The 27,249-nt window shown below is 42.6% G+C and overlaps 1 pseudogene; it reads left to right on the forward strand.

Moving 5' to 3' along the window:
* Positions 1 to 49: 49 nt before the first annotated feature.
* Positions 50 to 26,876, forward strand: LOC140532319 (large ribosomal subunit protein uL4 pseudogene; annotated as a pseudogene).
* Positions 26,877 to 27,249: the final 373 nt, after the last annotated feature.

Genomic DNA, 27,249 nt, shown 5'->3' on the forward strand with positions numbered 1-27,249 from the left:
GAGAAGAATTGCCTACTGACCAATCTTTCTGTTCTTGTCAACTCCAGCCATGACGGTGGGCCCTGGCAGGGAACAGCTGCTGAGATATTAGATCCAAGTCTTATACCCTAAAGGCCTTCAGGGCTCCTCCCAGACACTCAAAGGGGCCCAACTTTTCCTCCTTTTGAAAGATAACAACAAGTAGAGCCTTCTTGCTTGGCTTCTTTCCAGGACGGGGCAGCAAACTGAACTGCTCAGATGTCTTTAGGAACAAACCAACTGAACCAGAACAAGTAAACCAGGGAAAGGGGTAAGGGGCTGTCCAAGCTGGTCAGGGCTGGTGTATGGGAAGGCCAAGGGTGGAAAGAAGACTTTCCAGAGTCTGAAACGCTTGCAGTAACTTGTCACCACAACTGCTGTTGTCAGCATCACCCCCCTCTATGCTTTCCTCCTGTGCTTGTGTTGTCGCAGGTAGATTTGCAGTAACTGAGGAAACAAAGCCTGAGTTATGCAATTTATTTGCAAAGCATGAATAATAAACTTGGTCCAGGGTTTCTCAGCAGCCACAAAGACCTTGAATACAGATTTTGTACAGATTTTATATGTTAAAAGAAAATTATAAACAGATACAAAACAGGTTGTAGAATTAGGTAATCTGATTTCTTATTGGAAGGAAGGGTAGGGGCTTTCTGAGTGGAATTTTGGGAAATCTGGGTGATTTACAGGAAAACAACAAAATGGAAGCTGTTCACCAAACAGAGTCAGAATTCACAAGATTTGGTTCTCACAGTGAATGTGAGCTCTGGACTCTTCTGAGTCAGGAGTGTGGCAAATGTTCCAGCTCCATAATCACGAGCTGTGTATCTGTCTTTAGCTACACACAGGACTGAAGAAGGATCCTCACCAGGCTGGGAAATGGAGAGCTCTAGTTCAGGATACTCTTTTAGCCACAGCCTCTCCCAGAGATGGCTCTGGGGGTATAGAGGGTGGACAAACCATTGCCAAGACTGGGTATTTGCTCTGATGCAATCCCTTGTCTCTCAAGGATTAGTAAGAGTCAACCTCAGAGGGACCAGATGGGTTCCTGCTCAGGGGGTGACCCCTTCTCTTCACTCTCCATTATCCAGGGGCCAATGTTACAACCTGGGCATGCATTATGAGGCCCAAAGTCCTTCCTTACAACATGTCTCTTTTGGCCACCTAGTTAACTAGTGGTTAGCAGCAACACTCAACAAAGGGAGCTAGAACTGAGGACCCCTTGGCTCCCCTTTGGGACTCCTGTCCTGGCTAAACTGTGAAGGAAGTTGATTGGGCTATTTAAATGTGGTCCAGTGAAGCTCTATTTCTGCAAGTTCTAGTGGTTGGTAAATCAGAGGACCAAGGCTATTGCAGGGCCTGAGCCAGCTACGCTCTCTGGCTTCCAGGCAAACATCACAAGGGAATACACACTTCATGGTGTGAAACTTCAGTTCCAGGGAAAGTAATTCGACTTTCATTTAAAATGTCTTTAGCAGCCCTGATGTCTGCATAAAGAACAAGCAGTGTTAGTTCCATAGGATTTTATGGATTGACACAGAGACCCTAGGATCTCCTAACCCCAACTTGGCCATTGTTTTATTTAGATTACTGATTATTCTCAAAAGTTAAAAAGCTGTATTTCCTTAACAATTCAGTTAAACAAACACCTATTGAGCACCTACCGTGTGTCAGGCATGGTGCCAGGGGCTAAGCATGTGAAGACTAAAATGAAACAGTCCCTGGTTGGAAGGAACTCACAACGGAAATCTTCTGATCTTCAGGTGCTTGGATGCTCACACCCTGTGTCCTCCCCTTCCTCATCCAAACCACAACCTAAAGCCAAAGCTCTTCACCTTATGGACATTGTGAACCTCTCTTAGCCTGGCAAAGCCTATGGATTCCTTCTCCTAGGGATGCTCTTAAAAGCACAAAATGTAGTACATAGTATTGCAAGGAAGCCAATTATACTGAAATACAATTATCCACCTATTCATCTTTTTCTCTATTTGTTTATTTGTCTTCCTGTCTATATATCTATTGGTCTATTTGTCTTTCTGTCTTATCTCTCTCTCTCTCTCTCTCTCTCTCTCTCTATCTGTCTGTCTGTCTGTCTGTCTGTGTCTGTCTGTCTGTCTGTGTATCTATCTATCATCATCATCTCTCTCTCTAATTATCCATTTATCTACCTATCTACTTATCACCAAGTTCATGGGCTTCAGCTTAAGAACCCTTGATCTAAGGTAACCTTACCAGTGTTAAGTTTACTGGGAGGAAAAATTGTATTCCTAATTTAGACTTTGATGCTAAAGAAGGGAAAAATTGGAGTCTTTCTTGGGCATGAGATGTTAATGGAAAAATTTCCATTGACTGTGAATGCAAAATCACCATAAATTTACATGTTTCATGTAATCAGCAGAAATAGAGGACTAGATTGCAAACAGGAATATTACAGGCAAATAAACGAGCTCAAACAATGTGTCCTGCTCAGAGATCTGCCAGGATGAAAACCTTTCATTTTGGATATGGCTAGGATTTTCTCGAAGTCATTCCAGACTCAGGCTCTCTCATCTTGATTTTTATAATCGAATAATGCTGGCCTACTGGTGCTTTACAGCATCTCAGGAGCTAGCTGGATGACCACTTACCCATCTACATTATAAATCTAAAGCCTGAGGCATCCTAAAAAAGCTTAGCTCCCCCAGACTCCAAGTCTCAGGTGCCTCCTCTAAGGAATGGCTACCTGGTTGGCAGCATACATATCTCAACACCAGCTGGTAATTACAGTTAGTTCCTGAGGAGCAGATGAGATCGATCAGTTCTATGACTCTCCAGCTGTCCAGTATTACCATCTAAAGACGGAACACATTCCAGAAGCCACCTTTTCATCTTTGTATCCATGGCACATGGTAAGTACCTGTTCCACGATTGGGTTGGACATTGGGGGTTTCCTAGTTCAAGCTATATGTGAAAGTGGGTCCCCTCTTAATTGTGTCTCACAAAAGATGAAGCACACCCAACTCTAACCCTCCATTCCCTTTCCTGAAGAGTTCTCTGAGTGGGCTGCCATATACTGAGGGGTTTTCTCCACTTTGGAGCAGCTCTAATTGCTGAGAAGACTTTCCTGGCCTCAGGCCTCAGTGTATCTCTTTGCTTGACTCCTGGAATCAAACACACCTAATTTGACTCTTCTGCCTTCAGACTTTTGAACAGAGCTTCCATGGCACCCTGAGTCTCTTCTTCTCCAGGCTAAACATCCTCTGGTCCTTCACTTGATCCTCATAAGATAAAGACTGCAGATTCTCTCATCCTAGTCACTCTCTTCTTGACCCTCTCCAACTCATCAGGGTCCTTCTTGAACTGTGGCTCCTCCAACTGTGCCCAGGATGCCCAGGGGTCTCTAAGCAGGGCAGAGCACAGTAAGCCATGACCCCATTGTTCTGGAAAGTTCTGATCCCTTTAGAGAGGCCGAGATCACATTAGCTTCTTAGGCTACTATATGCTACTGAAGACTCGTCATGAACTTGCAGGCCACTTGACTTCCTCACTTCTTTATCTCATCATGTCTCCTCCACCTTATACAAATGGAAGAGATTTCTTTTCTGTACCCATGGTTTTCCTTCCTGAGTTTTATCTGCTTCAGCCTTCGGAGTCTCCAGAGGGGACCTCAGAAGTCATGGAGTCTAACCTGTATCTAAAAATAAATCTCCTGTGCAACACCTCAGGAAAGGGTGGTCACCCTGCCTCATCTTGAAGATCTTAGAGACCTTGGAGAATGGTCTTCCTGACCCATCTTGGGTCAGGTCATTCATTTTTGTAACAGCTATCATTGTTGGTAAATGTATGCCAACACTGAGCCTGAATCAGACACAAAAACATCTTCTCATTGCTCTTGGTTTTGCCCTTGAGGACACAAAAGAAAAATTGCAATTTCTCTTCTAGGTGACATCTATTTGGATATTCCAGATGGCTCTTCCTCCCTCTGGCTGCTTGTCCTGTGAGTATCCACACTCAGGTATCCACACTCACGTGTCACCTGTGACTCCAGGAGGCTGTAGCAAGCACAGTAATTCAGCTCTGCTAAACTGTCTTGGCAGAGAGGCTAGACCAGGCCGAGTTACAAACAAATGAACTGGTGAGTTGGGGGGTGTCTACCCCAGGCATGTGAAGACTTCCCCTCTCAGAATGGGTAGATGAGAATGATTTATTCCGGTAGCCATGAAGGCAGCTAAAGCAGACTCTGGAGTGCTTAGAGCTTGGTCAGATATCAAAGATGCCAAGGCCATCCAACACATTCCAGGCCATTGCCAGTAATCCTGAATTTATCTTACCACTGGACTTCAATGACTCTGGAAGAGATTGAGGCTGATGACTCTGTGTAACTCAGCCTCACTTAAATCCAATTGAGGTACAAGTCCAGACATCACCCTGTGATATCATTGGTCGTCTTTGAAAACAGGACAAACAAGGGTAGCATCTCATAACAAGGAGGAAATGGGAATCCTGGTCACATGGTTCCTTTAAAGACAAGGCTTTTCCATTCTCTACAAATTCTGCCCTTATTCCAGAAGGATCCAGTGAGTCCACCTGGGCAATGCTGGTAGCTGGCAAAGGAGATGCCCCATTCTTGTCCCAGAACAAATGACTGAGTACAGCATTGGCTCCTATTCAAGATGACCTCATTCAGAGGATGCTGAGTTCACTAGTAGATGAATTATTTTCTACATGGTCTGATCATGTTGTACTTCAACACACCATGAGGAACAATTGTTCAAATTGGAAGTCTCTGGTCTCAGTCCTGGGAGGGACCTCTGAGGCAGTTGTCCCAATGTGGTCCTGAACAAGAGAGTGCACAAATGGCTGGTCATCTGGCTTCTGTGGGAAGGCCTCCAGTGAGGGGATTCCCTATTTCCAGAGGAATCCATTTCCATCTGTGACAGCTCAAGCTTAGAGGAAGATTTTCCTTGTGTCTATTCTAACTTTACTTTTTTGCACGTCTTCCCACCACTCCTGATTTTGTTCCCTGGAACCAAACAGAAGTAGTCCAATCCTTTCACATGACAGACAGTTCCTCAGATATGTGGGCACAGCTGTTACATGCTGCCCAAATCTTGTCTTCTCAGGCTAACTCTCCCCAATTTCTTTAACACATCCATGTACAGCATCATCTTAAACCCCACAACCATCATAGTTACGTGATGAGCTCTCATCACAGAGCTCCCATGCCCTAAACCCTAAGTCAGAGGGTCTGTGTCCTAGTCCCAGAGTTTCTGTGCCTGATTCTAGAGTTTCCATGCCCTGAGCTCTAAGATAAGTGGTCTGTGTCCTGGTCCCAGAATTTCTATGCCCTGAGCCATATTAAGAAGCTCTCTGGGCAGAGACTTCCTTAGGGAGGTCCTGTGTGCTAGGGTCTGACTTGAGGTTTGGTGTCCAGGAATCTAGATTTGTTTCCCATATCCTTTTCTTCTCATCTCTTCCCTCTACACACTCCTTCAAGTGGAAGGACAGAGGTGAAAGGCTGACAGTTTGACTCATCTCTTAAGAAATGCCTGAATCCTTTTGGTTTTTATGGGAAGAGACTTTCCTGGGTTAGGGAAGAATGGGGACCAGGGTGGGGACATTCAGAGTTGTGAACCGCAGTCACACAACACTTCCATTCCAAAGCCAAAGGCTGGGTCTGTGTTTCCTCCTCCTGTTGCATGTTTGCCCAGGTGTCCCTGCTCTGTCCTGCCCCGCACTTCATAAGGCATTAGTGGTTCTCCATGCATGGCACACATTCCCTCCATTCCTCCACCTTTCGGAAGCCACTTTCTATATGAATCTTTCCCTGGCTTCCCTTCCACCCCCAGCTGTTAAAGTCATCCCAGATCTCCAGAATTTGCCTTTAATTTTTTGGTATATGTTTTGTAAGTGCTTTAAGATGTTCATGTTTCCCCTCTTTAGAATGTCATTTCCTTATTTCCAAAGGGCTATGAGACTGTGAATACCCTATGACCCAGCAGTATCACTACTAGGTCTATATCCCAAGGAAATCAAAGAAAAAGGAAAAGTACCCATATGGACAAAAATATTTGTAGAAGCTCTTTTTGTGGTAGCAAAGAATTGGGAACTGAAAGGATGGCCATCAGCTGAGGAATGACTGAACAAGTTACTACTATGCTGTTGTATGAAATGATGATGGGGATGTTACAGAGAAGAACCTGGAAAGACCTGGATGAACTGACACAAAGAGAGTGAGCAGAACTGGGAGAACAAGTACATAGTAACACTAATGCAAGGAATACTGACTGCGAAAGACTTAGTGACTGACCATATGATGACCCACCACATTTCCAAGTGACTCATCGTGTGGAATGCGCTCCACCACCACATAGAGAGCTGAGGGTCTCAAAGTGCAGATTAAGGCATGTTTTTCCTTTATTTTCCTTGCCTTTTGGGGTGGGGCATAGCTAATGCAGAAAGGTGTTTTGCATGACTTTGTATAAGGGGTGTCATGTTCTTGCCTCCTCACTGGGTGTGGGTTCATGGAGGGAGGGAAAAGCTTGGATCTGAAATGCAAAATAAAGTACAGTAAAAAGCATTTCCATCCCTGGAGGTCAGGGGCGAATTCACTTTTGTCTTGAGATCCTCAGCACTGAGCACAGTGCCTGGCACAGAGTAGGAGCTTATTGGTTGACCGATTGACTGTCTGGGTGCTCAGGTACTGGCAGCAGAGCATTCTAGCAGCTCTGCTCTCATAATTCAAAGGACATGCAGGTCTGCCAGCCTGTGAGGGGGCTCAGCAACTTTTCCCTTGCTTCCTGTGCTTCAGGGAAGAAAAGAGCTTATCAAACTTGGGGAATTTCCAGGCCTATCAAACATTGATTGGAGAGAAGCTGTAAAAGGATGATTAGATCATTAAATAATCATAAAGTAATCAGCTCCAAGAAGTGTCAGAGGAGTGCTGATGGGGCCTGGAGTCCTCCATGGTTGTCTCCTGGCCCATCCTCTCTCCTCTCCTGCCTTTCACTTTCCCTCTTTCCTCTGCTTTGGCATCTCTTCTCTCTCTCCTCCCTCCTTCCTCAATTGCTTCTCTCTTCTGTCTCCATCTGACATCACCAATCAGTCCCTTTTTACTCTGAAAGCAAATCTTGTAAGATTTAGAGGTAAAGCAGCAGGGAGGATCACAGGAAGAGAGAAATATGGGCCCCATTTCCAGTAGAACATTGACTTCTGAGGCTAGAACCCCCAGAAAACATCTCACTTGACTTCTCCAACCAACTCTGGTTCTATAAGAAGCGTCACCATCTTCATACTTCTGTGGGGTATAGGTGAGGAGCAATGTATGGAGGAAAGAAGGGAGAAAGGGTCAAAAATAAGAAATAAGAAAAATGGAGGGGAGAAAGAGAAGGAAGTAGAAAAGGATGAAATGGAGTAAAGGAAGAAGGGAAGAAAAAAAGAAGGAAGGGAGAGAAAGAGGAAAGGAGAAAGGATATTATGGAGAAACGGAAGAAAGGAAGGGAGGATGAAAGAAAGAATAGGAGAAGGGAGGGAAGGAGGAAGTATGTAATGGAGGAAGGGAAGAAAGAGGAAGGGAGGATAGGAGAAAAGTAGGGAAGGGAGAAGGGAAGAACGGGAAGTGTGGCAGGGCACATTTTTCTCAGTGTCAGTGATTTCTTTATGATACAGAAACTATTTCTTCTCTCCAGAAAGCTCATTTCACCAGCTTGAATCATTCTCTCTCTCTCTCTCTCTCTCTCTCTCTCTCTCTCTCTCTCTCTCTCTCTCTCTCTCTCTCTCTCTCTCTCTCTCTCACACACACACACACACACATACACACATAATCTCACTCACTAACACACACTCACATAGACACACACACTCACTCACGCACACGCTCATGCACCCTGTCTCTGACTCTGTCTGCCTCTCTCTGTCTCTCTGTCTTTCCCTCTGTCTCTCTGTCTCTGTCTCTCTCTCTTTGTCTTTCTCTCTCTCTCTCTGTCTCTCTTTCTCTCTCATACACTCAGTTCCGGCAGTTCAGAGTTAGTGAGTACACAGGTATCCCACTTCTCCCCAGCTAGGTATCTAAACAAAAGACTTTGCTGCTTCCCAAGGCAACACTATTCTGTGAAACAGCAAATCTTGCTTAAAAATGCCTTCCTTTGGGAAAGCTTGGCCCTCCTCCCCCAACCCCAACCCTGTCCAGTAAATCTCCTGCCTGTAATCAGAAAGTAGCTCATTGCTGCATCATGGGATTGAAGAGGAGGGACCTGAGAGTCCCATCTTGTCCCACCTCCTCAAGATGAAGGCCTAACACAGCTTGTGAGAGCTCAGCCCATTACTGAGAGTGTATGGATGGGGTGCCAGAGACAATCCCAACCATTTAAAAGGCGTAAGTTACCTTTGTTACTTCTTTTGAATTGATTCATTCTATCAACTGATCAAAACTGAATGTGTACAGGAGCTGCCCACCTCCTTGAATTAATCAAAACTGTTGCATGAGAGACTAGGTCATGTCCTGAGGCATTTGTCTAATTGAGAGTAACCATTTCATCATTGGAGGGAGAATTTCTGGAGTGTGGAATGAGAGAGAGTGGAGTAAGCATGGCTTTCCAGCACATCTCTGAGGAGTAAATAGAGGATTGAATAATGACAGAGAAAGGAGAGGAGGATGGTTAATGGTTTCATAGGCACCTAGGAGCAGAAGGCTTGGACTGAAGTTGGTTGCCAGAAAAGACTGACTCATTCCACAATGTCTTTTCCTAGTATCCATCCATCTACAGCAGTGTAATATAATCTGCTATTTTATTACCTAAATGTTTTCAGTAAAAGGAGCTGTGCCTCAGCCACAAAGAAGTCAGCAACTAACCAGAGAGGTATAAAGGTAAAATTAAGCAGTGGGCCCAAGTTCTGAACCAACAGAGTCAGAATCAGGAAACATTTATTAAGTACCTAATATGTGCCAGGCATTCAGTGTCAGTGAAATCTCTAGCTAAGTGCTGGAGTACAAAAAAAGGCACATGAATGTCCTTGCCCTCAAGAAGCTCACAATCGAATGGGGAAAAACAACAGGTCATAAGGGGAGGAGGGGGAGTGAAGAAGTCCTCTAACTAGGGAATAAGATGATGTGAGGAGGTGAGACTTTCAGAGTTGATGGGATTCTGCAAAATAATGAGTTTCTGGAGATGAAATTCAGGAAAGTAGCTAGGTGGGAAAGGAAGAGGTGAATTTAGAGAAAGCTCTCCTCAAATGTTGGGGGATCAAGGAAGAGGTCTCCAATGTCCACCTCCCACTCTCTCCAGTAAGAGGGAGGGAGGGGCCCCAGGAACAGAGGGTGCTGAGGAGGAGAGAGTTTTTGAGTCGATTTTATCTTGCAGCATTATGAGTCTCTGGAGATCATGAAGTCTAGGAAAGCAGTTGTGTGGGAAATGTCTAAATGTTTGGGGGACTCAGAGTGATTGAACCTGAGCTCATAACTTCTTATGTAAAATAACCTCTTTAAAACTAAGGAGGGAACCATAGAGACCATTACATCGCCGATGTCCTTAAAGTGAGATAATTGTTGTGACAGTGCTCCCCAAGAAATATGGTATGTGACAATTACAAATGGACCAAAGCAGGACTTGGAAACATCTTGGTAAAGGTAGCATAAGATTTGTAAGTAGAATACAACGAAGATTTAATATAGGGGAAGCAAAGACATCATGGCAATAGGAAAAAAAATGAAATTGTCACAATTCTCAGAGAAAGTCTTTGAAAAAACACAGCACTCACTTGTGTTTAAATTATTATAAAATCAAAGAAGTATCTTACCTTCTATTAAGAAAAAAATAAGTGTATCTCTCTGTGTGTATGTATGTATGTATATATATATATATATATATATATATATATATATATATATATATATATATATATATATATATATATATATATAGGCTGTGATTTGATATGACATCTTCTATTACGAAAAAAATAAGTGTATCTCATGTGTATGTGTGTGTGTATACAAACATATATATATGTGCTGTGATTTGATATGATATCCAATGGAAAAACACTAGAAATTTTCTCACTAAATCTGGAGTCCCCCTGGGTTGCTCACTCTTACCACTACTATTCAAGATAGACAGAAATCTTAGCAAAGAAAATAAGGCATGACAAAGAAACAAAAGAAGTAAACACTGAAGATATTAAAATAGTTCTATTTGTTAATGACGATTTCTATCTAGAAAACCCAAGATCTCCAATGTCCCATTTCCTTGAAGTTGTGAAGTGATTTTGAAGAAATATCAGGGTAAAATTAGTAACTAAGGAAATTTTCATTCCTCCATGTCGCCACCAAGAATCAGAGACATTGGATAGAAATAAAAATGCCCTTTATAATTATGGCAAATATATCCTCTACTTGAGAGTTAATTTATCCGTTCATGTAATAAGCCTATATAAAGATAAATTCAACATGATTTGGATAGAAATTAAGGATACCAGGTTAGATGACCCCAGTGTAATGGAACACATCGTCTTGCCCCAAATCTTAATTCTTCTTGTGAGCATCACCACCCTTTCTGTCACCCAAGTTCACAATGTAGAAAGTGCCTTTGAGTCTTCCTGCTTCCAACTCCCACATCCAGTCAGTTGCCTCATCTTGCTAACTTTCTATTCATAGCATCTCTTGTGTGTCTCCCCATATTGCCACTTTCATGGCCACTATCCTAGTTCAGACCCTCATCATCTTTCACTAGGGTTATTGTAATAGCCTCTTCATTGGTCCCCCAGTCCCTAGACTCCCTTCCCTCAAATCTGTCCATATTCCAGAATTTCCAAATAAGTATTTGTAAAGCAGAGCTTGGACACTGTCACACCCTTTCTTTTTCTCTCTGTAATATTTACTTGTTCATGACATGGACAAATTAACATGATAGTATTTGTTTGTTCATTGAATAAACTGTTAGTGTGAGCACAGCAGAGCCGGCCAATTGGGAATCTGAAAAGCATGCTGCTCCTCTCAGAAGCAGCCAGCTCCCAGAAGTTGGTCGCAGACACAGTCAAGCCTCGAAATCAAGCATAAGGTATGTTATCACTTGGATTGGCAGATTGAAAATTATGATCTGATGGCTCTTTGACTTGTCATCACACATGTAGCATTTGTCAGAGGAAGGATCTGAAGCCAGGTTTTCCTGTTTGCATGATTGCAAGTCAAGTCGTTTGTATTCTGCTGCTTCCCTCTTTGATGTACTACAGTTAGTCTTAAAATTGATTTATGTCTTTTAAGTTCATTTATTTTAAATTCTCCACATATGAAAAGGGTTCTTTTCATTCTTCAAATAAAGTGGCAATGATTGTATGTGATTCTCTCTTCTCTCCCCAACTCTCTCTCCCCATGAGGCTTTGGAATTCCTAATACTATGATTCATTAATACAATTGCCTTTACATGTCACACCTTTTCTCAAGAAGGTATACGGACTTTTCTTTGTGTCCCTGGCTTTTAATACAGTGCATGGCACATGGTAGCCACTTAATAAATGCTTGTTGACTGACTGGCTGGCTCCCTATTGCCTTTAAGAAAAAACACAAAGTCCTCTGTTTGACTTTTAAAGTCCTTCCTAACTGGATTCTAACCTATGTTGGCAGCATCTTATTGTTGATAAAGAGCAGATCTGGGAGCCAAGAAGACCTCTATTACCAGAGACAAGATAGGGTAGTAGATGGAGCACTGGATGTGGAGTCTTGAAGATGTGGATTCAAATTCCACCTTCGACATTTACTAGTCTCATACTTCTAGGTAACTTGTGTAACCTTTCCAGAGCCCAGTTCCTCATTGGTAAAATAATGGCATTGGACTTGACCTATGTGAGTCCTTCTAGTTCTAAATTTATGTCTCCCTTCTGAATGAACACACACATTGAATGATGCTGGAACAGTCATTAACCCTTTCAGTGTCTCTGGGCAAACCTCTTGGATAAAGTTGCAGAGACTGCACTGACCTGTCTTGGTAGAGCCTATCTCCTTTGATGAGTATTTCCTGTCCCAAATAAATCACAGGTCTTGCCTCTGACTCTAGCTCAATCTCTTCAGGAAGTGGCTCATGTTTGATGAATTTTGACTTTGAACATCCTGAGGAATGGAATCAACAGCCAGTGAAGATCACAGGGACAACCAGAGAGTGGGGCTCTGAAAATGGCCTCAGATCACATGTTCCAGGAGAACCTCTAATTGGATTCCCAATATAAGCATCTAAGAAAAAATCTCCAGCAAAGTCTAGAAGAACAGATAATACATTTGTCTCAATGAAGGAGAGAAGAATAATGTAGTTATCAAGCAGTTGTAAGAAATTATTAGAAATAACATTGATGACAACTATTGGAGAATGATGGACCCATAGTGATGGCGATTAATTGTGTTAATGTAATGATATAAAACAGAACAGAGAGCATGGAGAATACAAGGGAAGAGGGAAAGGATCTGAGGAGGGGATATACAGCAAGATCAATGAGAAAAGAACTACTACAAACACCCTCACTCCAAGGAGCAGTGTGTGAGTGTGTGTGTGTGTGTGTATGCTTGCATACATGCATATGTGTACATGTGCCTGAACAATTCAGATGACAAGCACACTGACAAGGCAGGCTATTTCACTTATGAACAATCCTGACAGGTAGGCAATCTATATTAGTAAATTCAATCCATTAGCAACTTTTTATTAGACACCATGGTATAACAGATAGAGCTTTGAACCTGGAGTTAGGAGTACTGGGTTCAAATCCATGCCAGCTCTCTGTTCCCAACTATATTATCACTGATCAGGCTATTCCATTTCCATGGATTGGTGGGGAGTAATTTACATGGAATAAAGATAAAAAAATATGGTATTTCATTCATTGAAATGGATTTAATTGTAAATGGCTACTAGACACATTTATTTGTCCATATTGATGATTTTCAGTAAAACATATAATTTATGAAACCAAATCAACAAGTTTAGAGTTGGTGGGAGGCATGGAAAATTTATCATTTCTTGTTAGCTTTGATGTAAGGAAAATCTTGTAAGAATTGAGCTGTCTAAAATTGTGAGAGTTTGCCCAGGAGGCAACCTCCTCCCTTGAAGTTTCCAAGCAAAGGCTGAATGGCTGCTCTTTAGGGATATTTTAGTGGAAATTCTTATTTAGGTGTGCTTTGGGTTAAATCAAACACCAAATGAGGATTCTTCCCACTCTGAAATTCTATCAGGTAATTAGATGAGAAAAGTAAATGTATATTGATCTGGGCTTAGAGTGAGATCCTTGGACTCCCTTAAACCTAAGGCACAGTCACTGAAGGCCTCTGATTAGAATTACATGACCAGATTTTTGTTTTAGGAAAATTATTTTGGAAACTATACAAGGATTTAATTGAAGGGGGAGAGGAAGAGAAGGGCTAACACTTGTTAAATGATCATGGAGTTCAGGTGAACAATAAGAAGGACCTGAATGAACTTGGTGGTCATAAGAGAAAGGAAAAGTGGAAGGTTCCATGAGATGTTTGGAAGGTAAAATTGATGGGGCTTGACAACTGATAGTATGTGAGGGAGGGCAAAAGAAAGGGTCTATAGAATCTGAGTCCAAGTATTTAAACTATGGTGCTTGAAGCATGTTGATACTTTCAACAGACATGTAGAAATTTGGAGGGTCTAGTGTAGAGGAATAGTTCTGTCTTGCCATTTGGCAAGATTCTTCCTGATTCTTTTTTAGAATAATATTTTATTTCCCCCTCCATTACATGTAAAAACAAATTTTAACATTCTTTTAAAAAAGTTTTGAGTTCCAAATTCTATCCCTCCTTCTCTCCCTCCACTCTCTTCTCCTTGAGATGGTAAGCAACATGATATAGGTTTTACATGTGCAAATGTGGAAAACATTTTCATATTAGTCATTTTGTAGAAAAAGACTTGAACAAGAAGAAATAAAGCAGGAAAGGAAGGAAGAAAGAAAATTAGAAAGGAAGAAAAAAGAGAAAGAGAAAAATAATATGCTTTTGACTGTATTCAGACTCCAGCACTTTTTTCTCTGGAGGCAGATTGCATGCTTCATGCAGAGACTTGCCAGAGCTCTCCCCACACACGCCTTTAAAATGACTCTAAACAAATTCTGGAGCTGCAGAACCCACCAAATGATGGAGTGAAGCAAATCTCCAGCCCAAAACAGACTCTAAGGTTGACAGAAAGTGTGTATGCACTGGGAGCAGAGCTCAGTTTACTGTGGGCTGTGCTGGCACAAGTGGGACCTGAGCAGGCCTTGGGGGACTGAATCTCTGCATCTGTGTCAGTTTCTAGGCTTCATGACCCCCCAAAGGTTGGAAGATCAGGCGAAAAAACCTGTGGGACCTGTGTGAGTGAGTAGAGTGGTCCAGTCCCAGGTTCAGGGCAGCAGAGAGGATGGAGGAGCCTGCAGCAGTCACAGAAGCAGGGGCAGAGGCAGTGATTGTTTCTGGAGCTCTAGGCCCACAGATTGTGGGGATCAATTGAATGACAGTGCACTTCCCCCACCCTCACTGGAAGCAGAGACCTACCTTTACAAAGAGCTCAAAAGTCAAGTAAATGGTTGGGGAAATGAGCAAAAAAACAGAAAAAGAATCAGACTAAAGAATTTTACTTTGGTGGCAAGGAAGACCAAAATAAAAGAAGACAGCAAAGTCAAAGCTCCTACAGCCAAAGCCTCCAAGAAAAATATGAATTGGTCTTAAGACATGGAAGAGTTAAAAAATGATTTTGAAAATTAAGTGGAAAAGTAAAGCAAAAATTGGGAAGAGAAATGAACGCAATACAAGAAAATAATGAAAAACGAATCAGCTCCTTGCTAGAGGGGATTCCAAAAATGTTGAGGAAAATAACACCTTAAAAAAACCAAATGGCAAAAGTGGTCTAAAAAGCCAACGAGAAGAATGCCTTAAAAAGTAGAATTGGTCAGATAGAAAAGAAGGTCCAAAAGCTTATTGAAGAAAATAATTCCTTAAAGATTAAAGTGGAACAGATGGAAACTAATGACTTTATGAAAAATCAAGAAGTTATAAAACAAAATCAAAGAAATGAAAAAATAGCAGACAATGTGAAAAATCTCATTGAAAAAACAACTGATCTGAAAAATAGATCCAGGGGAAACAATTTAAAAATTATTAGACTACCTTAAAGGCATGATCAAGAAAAGGAGCCTAGACATCATCTTTCAAGAAATTATCAAGGAAAACTGCCCTGATATTTTAGAACCAGAGGATAAAATAGATACTGAAAGAATCCACTGATCACATCCTGAAAGATATCTCAAAAGAAAAACTCCTAGGAATATCGTAGCCAAATTCCTGAGCTCCTAGGTCAAGAAGAAAATAATGCAAGAAGCCAGAAAGAAAAGTTCGAATATTGTGGAAACACAATCAAGATAACACAAGATCTAGCAGCTTCTATATTAAGAAACTGAAGGGCTTGGAATATGATACTCCAGAGATCAAAGGAGTGAGGATTAATACCAAGAATCACCTACCTAGCAAAACTAAGTATAATATTTTAGGGGGAAAATGGTCATTCAATGAAATAGAAGACTTACAAATATTCTTGATGAAAAGACCAGAACAGAGTAGAAATTTTGACTTTCAAACATAAGAATCAAGAGAAGCATGAAAAGGTAAACAGGAAAGAGAAAGCATAAGGGACTTACTATAGTTGAACCCTTTATATTTCTACATGGAAAGAAAATATTATAATTCTTGGGACGTTTCCCAGTATCAGTGTAGTTGGAGGGATTATATACACATAGACAGAGAGCACAGGATGAGTTGAACATGAAGGGACAATATCTAAAACATAAAATTAAGGAGTGAGAGAGGAATATATTGGGAGAAGGAGAAAGGGAGAAATTCAATGGGGGTAAATTATCTCTCACATAGAAGAGGCAAGAAAAAGCTTTTTCTTTTATTTTCTTTTATTTATTTTCAGCATTCCACAATCACTACCATACAACCTAGATTTTTTCTTTCCTTCCCTCCCACTCCCTCCCTCCCACCTCTTACATCCCTCCCTGAGACGGCATACAATTTTATATAGGTTCTACACATACATTTCTATTAAATATATTTTCACCATAGTCATGTTGTACAGAAGAATTAAAATGAATGGGAGAGATAATATAACAAACCAAAACGTAATACAAAAGAAAAGGATCTGCTACATTCTGCCATTGAATTCCATAGTTCTTTCTCTGGATGTGCGAGACAATTTGCTTAAAAGACCACTGGGAATTTTTTAAGTCCTTGCATTGCAATGAAGTTCTAAGTCTACCAGAAAAAATCCTCACACACTGTGGTTGTTGTTGTGTACAAAATACTCCTGGTTCTGCTCCTTTCGCTCAGCATCAGATCATATAAGTTTTTTCAGGTCTCTCTGAAGTCTTCCTGTTCATCATTTCTCATAGCACAATAGTATTCCATTACAATCATATACCATAATTTGTTCAGTCATTCCCCAATTGAAGGGTGTCCCCTTGATTTCTAGTTTTTGGCCGCCACAAAGAGTGCTGCTATAAATATTTTTGTACATGTGGGACCCTTTCCCATTTTTATAATGTCTTGGGGATACAGTCCTAGAAGCAATATTGCTGGGTTAAAGATATGCACATTTTTTAGCCTTTTGTGCATAGTTCCAGAAGAATGGTTGGAGCATCTCACAGCTTCACCAACAATGAATTAGTTTCCAACTCTCCCACATCCTCTCCAACATTTATCATCTTCCCGTTTTGTCATGTTAACCAATCTGATAGCTGTGATGTGGTATCTCAGAGTTGTTTTGATTTGCATCTCTCTAATCAAAAGTGATTTAGAGTATTTTTTCATATCACTATAGATATCTTTAATTTCTTTCTCTGAAAACTGCCTGTTCATATCCTTTGACCATTTATCAATTGGGGAGAAAATGCTTTTTCAATAGAGGAGAAGAGAAAGGAGGTTAGAGAGAAAGAGTGAACCGTACTCTTACCGGATTTGACTTAAGGAGGGAATAACATGCACACTCAATTTGGCATGAAAATCTATCTCACACTACCAGAAAATGGGGGAAAGGGGATAAGTGGGGGGTGGGGGATGATAGAAGGGAGACTAAATGGGAGGAGAGGATCATTAGAAGGAAATACTTTTGAGGAGGGACAGCGTCAAGAGAGAGAATAGAATAAATGGGGGACAGGACAGGATGGAAGGAAATATAGTTAGTCTTTCATATCATGACTGCTATGGAAGTATTTTGCATGATTACACATGTATAACCTATATTTAATTGCGTGTCTTTTTAATGGGGATGGGTGGGGAGGGTGGGAGGGAGAGAATTTGGAACTCAAAGTTTTAAAAAATAAAGTTAAATATTGTTTTTACATGCAACTGGGAAATAAGATATACAGACAATGGGACAGAGAAATATATCTTGCTCTACCAGAAAAAAGAGGGGAATAGAATGAGTTAAAGGTGAGGTGAAATAGAAGGGAGGGCAGATTGGGAGAAGGAGTAATCATCATGCACCATCTCTTGGGGTGGGCAGAGGGGAGAAATGAGGAGAAAATTTGGAACTCAAAATCTTGTGGAAGTGAATGTTGAAAACTTAAAATAAATAAACAAAAAGGAATTATCTTGGACCATTTTATTGCTTATAATAGCTATGTCATTCAGTTTTTCATCATACAATTGCTGTTACTGTGAACAATGTTCTAGTTCTTTTCACTTTGCTGTGTATCTTGTGCATGCTTCCAGGTTTTTCTGAAATCATCCTACTTGTAATTTCTTATAGCATAATAATATTCCATTACAGTGATGTATCACAACCAATTTAGCTGTTCTCCAATTAGTAGGCATCCCCACAATTTTAATTCTTAGTCACCACAAAAAGAGCTGCTATAGATAATTTTGTACAAATAAGTTCTTTTCTTTTTTTTAAAAATGTCTTTGGGATACAGGTCTAGTAGTGGAGTATGTACATGTTTATAGCCCTTTGGGCATAGTTCCAAAAGGTGCTCCAGAATGGTTGAATCAGTTCACAACTCCACCAATATTGCATTAGTATTCCAGTTTTCCACATCCCCTCTAACACTGATAATTTTCTCCTTTTTATCATATTAGAGAATCTGATGGGTGAAAGGTCATATCTTAGACTTGCTTTAATTTTCATTTCCCTAATCAATACTGATTGAGAGTATTTTTTTATATGACTTTAGATAGCTTTTATTTCTTAGTTTGAAAACTGCCTGTTTCATTGGAGAATGACTTGCATTCCTATAAATTTGACTCAGTTTGCCATATATTTGAGAAATAAGTCCTTTATCAAAGATATTTTCTGTAAAAAATTTCCCCAGTTTTCTTCTTTCCTTCTAATCTTGGTTTCAATGATTTGCTTGTGCAAAAACTTTTAAATTTTATATAATTAAAATTATCCATTTTATATTCTGTAATGCTGCCTATATCTTTGGTCTTGAATTTTCCCCTTCTTCCTAGATCTTCAGGTAAATTATTCCATACTCTCCTAATTTCATTTGCCCTGATTTTACTCAACTTTCCCCCTTTAGAATAGCTCCTCCTGGACCTGATCTCTAGAGACCTTCGCTGCTGGGAGAAATAAATCAAATAACTTTGGAATTGCCGTGGGGTTGAACTGTCCTGATCTGTCAGTGAGAGAGTACAAGGCTGCCTAACCCATATATGGCACTGACTCCAGACCTTGTTAAGTCCCTCTCCACCCATCCTCCAGGTCTGTTTTCCACTTATCCTGCCATCGTTTTTGTGTTCCCTCCTCATGCCCTCCCCCTCCAACACACATTTTCCACCTTGATTTGAGAACAGGGATCATTTCAACATTGTCATTGCTTTTATGGAAAAAGAGATGCCAGCTGATTGTGGATGGCTCTGGGACTTTACCACCCAAACACCTTTTCCTGGAAACTACTTCTCTATTGTCTTCATCTATCAGTACTCAAGCCCTGTGAAGACAGGGACTATGTGACTCCTATTTGAATATCTGGTGTCTCATATTTAGTAAATGGTTTTCCATTGATTCATTAATCCATTCATTCATTTTGGACATATTGAAATTGAGATGCCAATGGGATGTGGAGATTTCTGGTAACAGTCCATGTTGGACTCTCAAAGCAGAGAGGATGGAATAGGATCAAAGACACAAGAGAAGAGGTTATGGTTGACCTAGGAGCTAAGCTCCCTCTTCCTAAGAGACTGCAGCAAAGGAGAAGAGGAGGTAAAATGATGCCCATGACTTTATTCAGGCATCTTGGGTTTCCATTTGTGCTGACTGATATCTGTTGTTCTAGCCTTTCCAGTGCCAGAGTCTTTATATTTGGTAAAATGTAAGCTCTGGGAAGTCAAGAATAATCACATTTTTTCATTTGTATCCATGCAGCCTGGCATGGTGTCTGGATCATAGTAGGTATTTTATACATGCTTGTAGATTGATTGACTGAATGGAGAAAATGGAACATGTTTGCTGATTGACTAAATGAAAATGGAAACAAAATCAGACTTGGAGAGTTTGGTTTGCTCTCTAGCATCCCTTCTCATTGTCTCATCCATCCTAAACCTTTTCCTCTCATTTCCAATATGTATTCAATAATCCACTCCCTTTGGTCATTAGCATTCATCCCCTGTTGAATTTATACTGCAAGTATTATTCTAGGATCATCCCATGCTGCTCTGTTCATCTTTAGTTACCTGCTTTCCTTCCAGCTTCTCCACTTCTGCCTAACCCCTGGCTCAGTGACTGCACTGATGTGGCTATGTTACCTTCAGTGTTCACCTTGGAGGAATCTAAGTTTGGTTTTTGTTCTGTTATTCAGATCTTGCATGTCTTAAGGCATGTTCACCCAGTATAGTCTATCTCTGTGTCTCAGGTATTGATATGCTAGATTTAAACAATGTGGACTGCATTTAGCCAAATTCCATCCTACATAAAAACCTTTGGTCCTCCCTGGATAGCCCTATGTGTTTATCCCTCTCCGATAAATGATAAGTTGTAGGCATCCCTAGAGATAGTCAGCCCAGGAGACTTACTAGGTACCACTCCACCCTCCTAGCACAAACTGGTCTAAAGAGTGGCCCAGGGCAGAGCAACCCAGGGAGGGTCAGTGATTAGGTTCACCTTGATAGGGAGGCTGGAGACAAGCTATAAGGGGCTGGTGGGGGAGGGCTGCAATGTCCAACAGGATTTTAGGGTCATGAGATCAAGGTGTCTCAAAATCTGTTCTACATGGGACACAGCATGTCATATAATGAAGCTGAGGTAAGATACAGAACAGGATGGCAACACTGTTCCAGGTGTGACTGAGGCATCAAATCTCCATTCATCCTCAGACTACATAATGTGATCCTGGCTCTGTAAATGAGAATGTAAACAAACCCTTCAAAATGAGAAGGAAAACAGAAAATCAAAGCAACATCACCACTGTTCCAGCAAGAGGATCATGTGTGATGTTGACTGGGTCCCTTAGACTCAGAATGGCTCCTTGAGAGGAGCTGGGGCAGAGGGAGGAGGACTGGGTTTGGACTGTGGTGAATCAGATCCATGCCTTGTTGGAGAGGACTGGGCTTGTGAACAGAAGTGGGAGGAGCTACAGAAGGAGCTAAAACTGCCCAAAGGAGGGGCTGACTCTTCCCGACCCTTTCAGGGATGGGGCCATAATTGTCCATCTGTCTGAAGGGGAAAAGGAGGGTAGCTGAGGCAGTGCAAGAAGTCACCACCAGTTGGTGCAATGTCAAGCACTCTCAGCCAGCAGACTTTCTTGGGTGGGGACCCTCTCCTCTTTCCAAGTTCTCAGCCCTGTTTCTGGTGGTCCCACAGAAGGATGTGAGGGAGTCTCTGGGCAGCCTCAGGAGGCCAACTTCTATGTTCAGCCAAATGAACTTTAACAAGACCAGGCCCCAAATGCCTAATTTGATTAATCAGACATTAATTAAGCTCCTGTTCTCTGAAAGGTGCTGGGCTAGACACTGAAGATGTGAATATTAAAAGGTTAGGCCTTCTGTCTTTAGGGGGCTTCCATCCCACCAGGAACTTCATGTTCAAGAATGAGTAGTGTCTAACAATGTAGAGTAGTGGTTAGAGAGCTGACTGTGGGGTCAGGAACACTTGAGTTTAAATCTCACCTGCAGCATATGATGGCTGTGTGACCCTGGGCTGGGCAATTTTCTGAGACTACAAGCAGCAGAGAAGGTGTCATCCTGCAGTGATGTAGGGAACTTTCTCATCCAGGACTTCCCTATGCCATGGAAATCAAAGGTCCAATTCTGACCTTAGCAGCAGCCAGAAAAGCAGCATTCTGCCAAGGCCAAGGAAATGGGGGAAGTACAAAAACCTTGGTGCAGCACTGGGGTCATGGCTGACTTTTCCTTGTATGTGCCTTGACTACGCAGCTTCTTATGTGTACACTTGTCAGCATATAACCTCTCTGTGTTCACACATTCACTGTTGTTGTTGGTTGTGGTTGTGAAAGAATGAACCTTGGGTTTATAGTGGAGACGTTTCTGGTACCATTTCAGTAAAGGCCTTTTCTGGGAGCTAATGGTGTCGTCTGCCTGACTGTTGAAATCTAAACACATTGATGGGGGCACACAGTGTTAGGAGTGCTGAGCCACAGAATTCCTTGCACCTGGAGAAGTCATCCTTGGTGCTACTCACTTGAAAATTGGGGGTTGCAGTGGTGTTGATATACTCTAACAATTACCCACCTAAAGGCCCAACAGAGGGAAGTCTTTAATTTCTTACACCGGGGCTGGAGCTACCATTCAGCCAGAAGGCAAAGACCTTGACAGACAAGGAGCAATGGATGGAACTTGTAGAGAGGTGGATTTCATCTCAATATTAGGGGAAAAAAGGCTTCCTGATAACCAGTTTCCCCAAAATGGAATGAGCGCCTTTGTAGGGGGCGAGCTCCCTATCACAGGAAGTCCCCAAGTAAGTAGAGGGCATCCAGGTGCTGGAGGGAATTCCTGTGAAGGCTGGACCACAGGGTCATCCAGAGGCCACTGAGGCGCTCTCCGAGGCTGAGATTCTATGACCAAATTTGGGCAGCAATTTGTGCTTCCTTTAAGAAGTACCAGGTGTGGATACACAGCCCTGTGGGTATGCTTCAGGTAAATTAAATCCTGCAGAGGAGGTTTTTACAGCCCAAGGGAGAGTGGGTTTTTATAGTCCTTTCTTGTATGATCTGGATATGACTCACAAGGAGCTTTGTTACTTAATGAGACCTTTAATGCCAAGAAAAGGGGGAGCAACTCTTATTTCCCTCAACACAGACATGAAAGGATCCTTCCTCCTTGATTCATTGTGTGTGAGATTGGCAGCCCCCTTCTCCTGGAGTGGGAAGAGGGGGAGACATTAATGACAACCTGTTCCCACCCAATGAATGCAAAATGAAGCGTGAGCCTCCCTCCCTCACCATCCAGTAAGGGAGGGAAGGCAGGAGAAAGAATCCTCCCGCGCCTCCATTCATCCCCATCCTCATTACATGGAGCTGGCCCCAGAGCATCAGGCTCAAGAGCACTTACTGTTACCATGGCAACCACTGCATCACTTTGTGGGCTAGGGTCAGGAAATGTGCGTCTGTAGATGTGGAGCTGTGTGTGTGTGTGTATGTTTACACATATGCATAAGTATGTATGTCTGTGTATGTATGAATGTGTGTAGATGTGCATGTATGTGTATACAGTAGACATGTAGGTATGTGTGTCTGTAAATGTGTGCATACACATTTACACATAAGTATGTATAACACATGTTGCATTTGTATATCTATGTATGTGTTTAAATGTATGTATCAATGGACATATGGAAATGTGTATGCATGTAGATGTATAGATGTGTAGATGTATGTGTTGGTGGGGGTACTAAAGCGGGCCACTGAATCATCTCATACAAGGAGCCTGGCCAAAGTCTGAGGGTTCTGAGCCAGGTGCTTCAATGCCAACCCCTTGTATTTCTGCACTCAGAGCCTTGGATGCTGGCTCTGATTCCAAGGTCACTCTTTTCCAACATGAGCTTTGGTGAGAGTCCCATTCACTGACCTGCAGTTCCTGTGGTCATTTCTTCCCTTTGTCTTATATCTCCATTCACTTCCTGGGGACTGAGCCTGAGAGTGAGCTTCTGCCAGGCATGGGCCTTCTCAGGACCAGGGAGAGCTCCCAGAAGCACCTACTTCTCTCTCTCCAGAAAGCCCTTGGCCAGACTGCAGCCCACCTGACTCAGGGCAGAGTGAACAGAGAGTCTGGAACATTGTCCCTCTCTGGTGCTCACCAGGTCTTTCCATTAGTCTCAAGTGGCTTTCTAGCCAATTTCTCTAAGCCTCCTGGGATCCTCCGCATTCCCTGCTTTGTCTCAACTCCCATCACCCCTTCACAGTCCTTCTGGATCTCAGTGTCTGCCCTCCGAAGTCATCTCTAACTTAGCTTGCCTTGGTCTTCTTTGGTCATGGATGTTTGCATGTGGTCTCCCCCTTAGGCTGGAAGTGCCTTGAAAATGAGGACTGTCTTTGGCCTTTCTTTTTGTCCTCAATGCTTACGAGAGTGGCTGGTACATAGTAGGTGTTTACTAAATGCTTATTGAGAGACTGACATCCTCCCAGTCATCCAGGCTTGCTACCCAGAAGTCTTCCCTGACTCCTCTTTCTGGCTCTGGCTCTGGCTGGTGCTCTCCCTCTCGCTTTCGCTCTCCCACTCCCCCAGTCACTCTACTGCTGAGAGCTACCTAGTTTACCCTTGTAACACCTCTAAGGCATCTGGGAGGTGCCATGGGGCCAGGGGACTGGGCCCCAAGTCAGGAAGACCCAACTTGAGTTTATTGAGTTTAAATCCAATGTCAGGCACTTACCAGCTGTGTGATCCTGGGCAAGTCATTTAACTGCTATGTGTCTCAGCTTCCTCAGCTGTCAAATGGGGATAATTTTACTCCTATCTCTCAGGGTCATTGTGACAATCAAATGATATCCTATCTGTAAAACACTTCGTGCAGTCCTGGCATATAGTAAGCACTTAATAAACACTTGTGTTCAAGTTGTCTCCATTCTGTGCTCTGACACTGGTACCAACCCTGGCTCAGACTCTCATCGCTTCATGTCTGTATTATTACAATAGCTGGTGGCTGGGCTCTGGGTCTCAGATCTTTCCCTAATCCAGCTCACTCTCTACTCCACCACCAGAGTGATCTTCCTAAGGTGCAATACACCAACCATGCCATCCCTGTCCTTATTGAACTCCGGTGGCTCCAAGCGCAGCTAGGGGACACCATGATGCCCAGAATGCTTGCCCTGGCATCAGGAAGAAGACTCATCTTCATGAGCTCAGACCCCAACTGGCTGAGTGACCCTGGGCAAGTCATTTCACCTTGTTTGCCTCAGTTTCCTCATTTGTAAAATGAGCTGGAGAAGGAAATGGCAAACCCCTCCAATGTCTCTGTTAATGCAGCTGACCCCTCCCAGGCTTTTGTGGAAGGATATGAGGCAGCATCAGTTAGCTGGAACAGTTTCTCCTTGGTCTTGTCCAGAGTGAGGCTGAGGTTATCTTTTAAAAATGGATCCTCTTGGTCACTCACAATTCAGCACCAATTGTGATACATTCTGAAAAGGAACTCCAAACTCAACCATGGCTAAGCCCTGGATATGTGAGTGTTAATGCCCTTGCTTAAAGAGGGCAAAGAATACCAAATCTTGAGATTTGGAGCCTTGAGGCCTCTTAATGATCACCTGTTTCCACCTCTGATGAGAGCTACCAACTCATAGAGGAGGAGGGAGGAGGGGATGGCCCACAATCCCCTGCCATCTCTTCCCCCTAGAGCTGGCAGCAGAGAGGAGGGGCAGAAAAGGTAGTCCTACCAGTGTCTCACAACTCAGCCATCTCCTCTCGATGGCAGTGCTTCTGTCAGGACACGCAGCCACCCACATCTCCTCCCACGGGCCGTGACTCAGAAGACCAGGAGTGAGCACCCTCAACCTAAGTGTCTCCATCTAAGAAGAAGGAACATCTTCCTGGAATAGCACAACATGAGGCCCTCTCTCTCTTCTCCCCTAAAATAGGGACTTCAAGTATCTCTAGTTCCTCTGGAGAAGGTACTTGAGAATGGAAGGAGAAAGCATTTTGTTGAAAATAAACTCATATAAAATCAGCCATGGGGGACAGCAGGAAAGCATGACTCCTACTGTCTGGTGTCCCATGGCTTGTGTGTAGGCCTTGATATCCATATACTCTTTAAAAGGGGAAGTATCTGACAAAGATGTTGCCTTGCTAAAGACAAAGGTTTCAATTTGTCCAGAGTTTATGAATTTTGTTCATACTAGCTTGAAAAAAAATGACTAGCCTCTTTATGCTGTCAGTGAATGGGCAGATCATCAGCCCAATGCAGAGTAGTGGGCAGCTGGTAGAGCTGCTGCTCTGATCCCTTAGATTCGGGGTAGAAGGACTCGCTGACCAAAGGTCAGCTTTTGGAGCGCATTGGAAAGAAAGGTCAAACAGGTGTATTGTAAATGATATTTAAGATCTTCCCCACCCATTAATAAGCCTCACATGGATGTCATTAAGAGAAACTTGCTTGAGGGCAGCTTGCTGGTGGGAAGGCTTTCACACCTTTTGCTAATTTCTAATTAGTCACTGAGTCACAGGGGTTGTGATGCCTTCCGGCTCTGAGAAGAGTATATATACTTTGAGGTGAAGTTTTACTTTGGGGGCTCACTTATGAGAAGAACCTTACAAGACTGAGTGACCTTATGTTTGGATCCCAACGGCCCTCTTGCTCCAGGGATGTATGGAAAGTGTATAGAAATATTGCCTTGATTCAGGCAGTAGAGCCCTGTCTGGTGGTCTTTATTTCTCTGCTTAATGTAATTAAAAACAAAGATAGTTGACCCCTTAAACAGCTATCTTTCCTAGTAAAGCAGATCTAAGAACCTGTGCTAGCAGCCATCCAGGGTATGCCAGCATGGTTGTCATTACAGGACATCACGTTTGATCCCACCAAGACTTAGCGCTGTTGGCATTAGACAGTAAACAATGTGAGAGTGCTTTGCGCTGGCAGCCTCTGCCCTGCCCACGCTGGTCATTCCAAAAGGTCATCAAATCAAACAAACTCCAGAACTTTCTCTAGTGCTTGAAGATAATAAAATGGAGGCCTCTAAGAAGATCCAGGAAACACTTTTGCCACTTAAGAAGCTGAAGGAATGAAATGGCATCCAAAAGGGCTATGTGAGCTGGCAAGAGAAAAAGAGAGACTGTCATTGGATGCAGTGGAGGACATCTTGTATCATCTATAATGAAGACAATGGGGTTCACAAGAAGTATTAGGGGTATTCTTAATGCGAGCAAATTGAATCTTTGGAGACTTGTTGCTGATGGGCACATGGGGCATTTCCATATTTGGGCTGAAAGTGGCTTCTGCAAATCCGATGACTTGTGTGGTGTGTGGTACAGGCCTTTTACCCTTAAGAGCCACTCTCATCTCCCCATGCACAAGATAACCAACAGAGACCTTATCAGGATTTTGAAAAGTCCACTGATCTAGACAGTCCATGCACCACACAAAGATTCATTGACCAGTACTCAAGAAGAACCCAAGGAAGAACTTGGGAGTCATGGCCAAACCAAACTTGTGGTAGGTCAAGACAATGCACTGAAATTCAATTCTATGCCAGGTGAAGAGGCAGAGGAAATAAAGCAGCTGTCAAACTAAAGAAGGTTCTGGAGGCAAAGACGGGGCAATCTGAAGAAGAAGCAGCTGGTTAACAATGAGAAACTTGAGGGAGCAAAGAGAGTGACAGCAGCAAAGAGGCAAATGGGAAAGAAGCCCTCTGCAGTGACTCAGCATATCAGTCTGTCCATTAGACCACAACCTACTGTGTCAGTATTGTGAATTGTTAAGGAATAAATATCCAAAGTGGCTCTGAAAAACCCTTAAATAAGCAAACACAAACCTATGTATAGTTCCCACTTGGACAGGGCCTGAAGGGTATTATTTACATGGGGTGAGGGTGGCTAAAGTAGCTCCTGGATCTCAGGTGGACGAATTCAGAAGGTGGGAAGGATGTGGGTTGGACTTTCATCATAGTTTCCTGGGGTGGCTGAGGACATCCCCCTTGTGGCTTCCTGAGGGATGGATTTCATTGATAGGGGATTTCAAGGGGCTTTCTTGAACAGATAACCTATTACCCAGCATGCCAAGCTTTCAATTGAAATATATCAGAGCCAGTCTTGAGTGTAAGCCCAAGAATCACTTTCTTGCCATG

Source organism: Notamacropus eugenii, chromosome 3 (genome assembly GCF_028372415.1).
Source record: "Notamacropus eugenii isolate mMacEug1 chromosome 3, mMacEug1.pri_v2, whole genome shotgun sequence".
Classification (NCBI taxonomy): Eukaryota; Metazoa; Chordata; class Mammalia; order Diprotodontia; family Macropodidae; genus Notamacropus; species Notamacropus eugenii.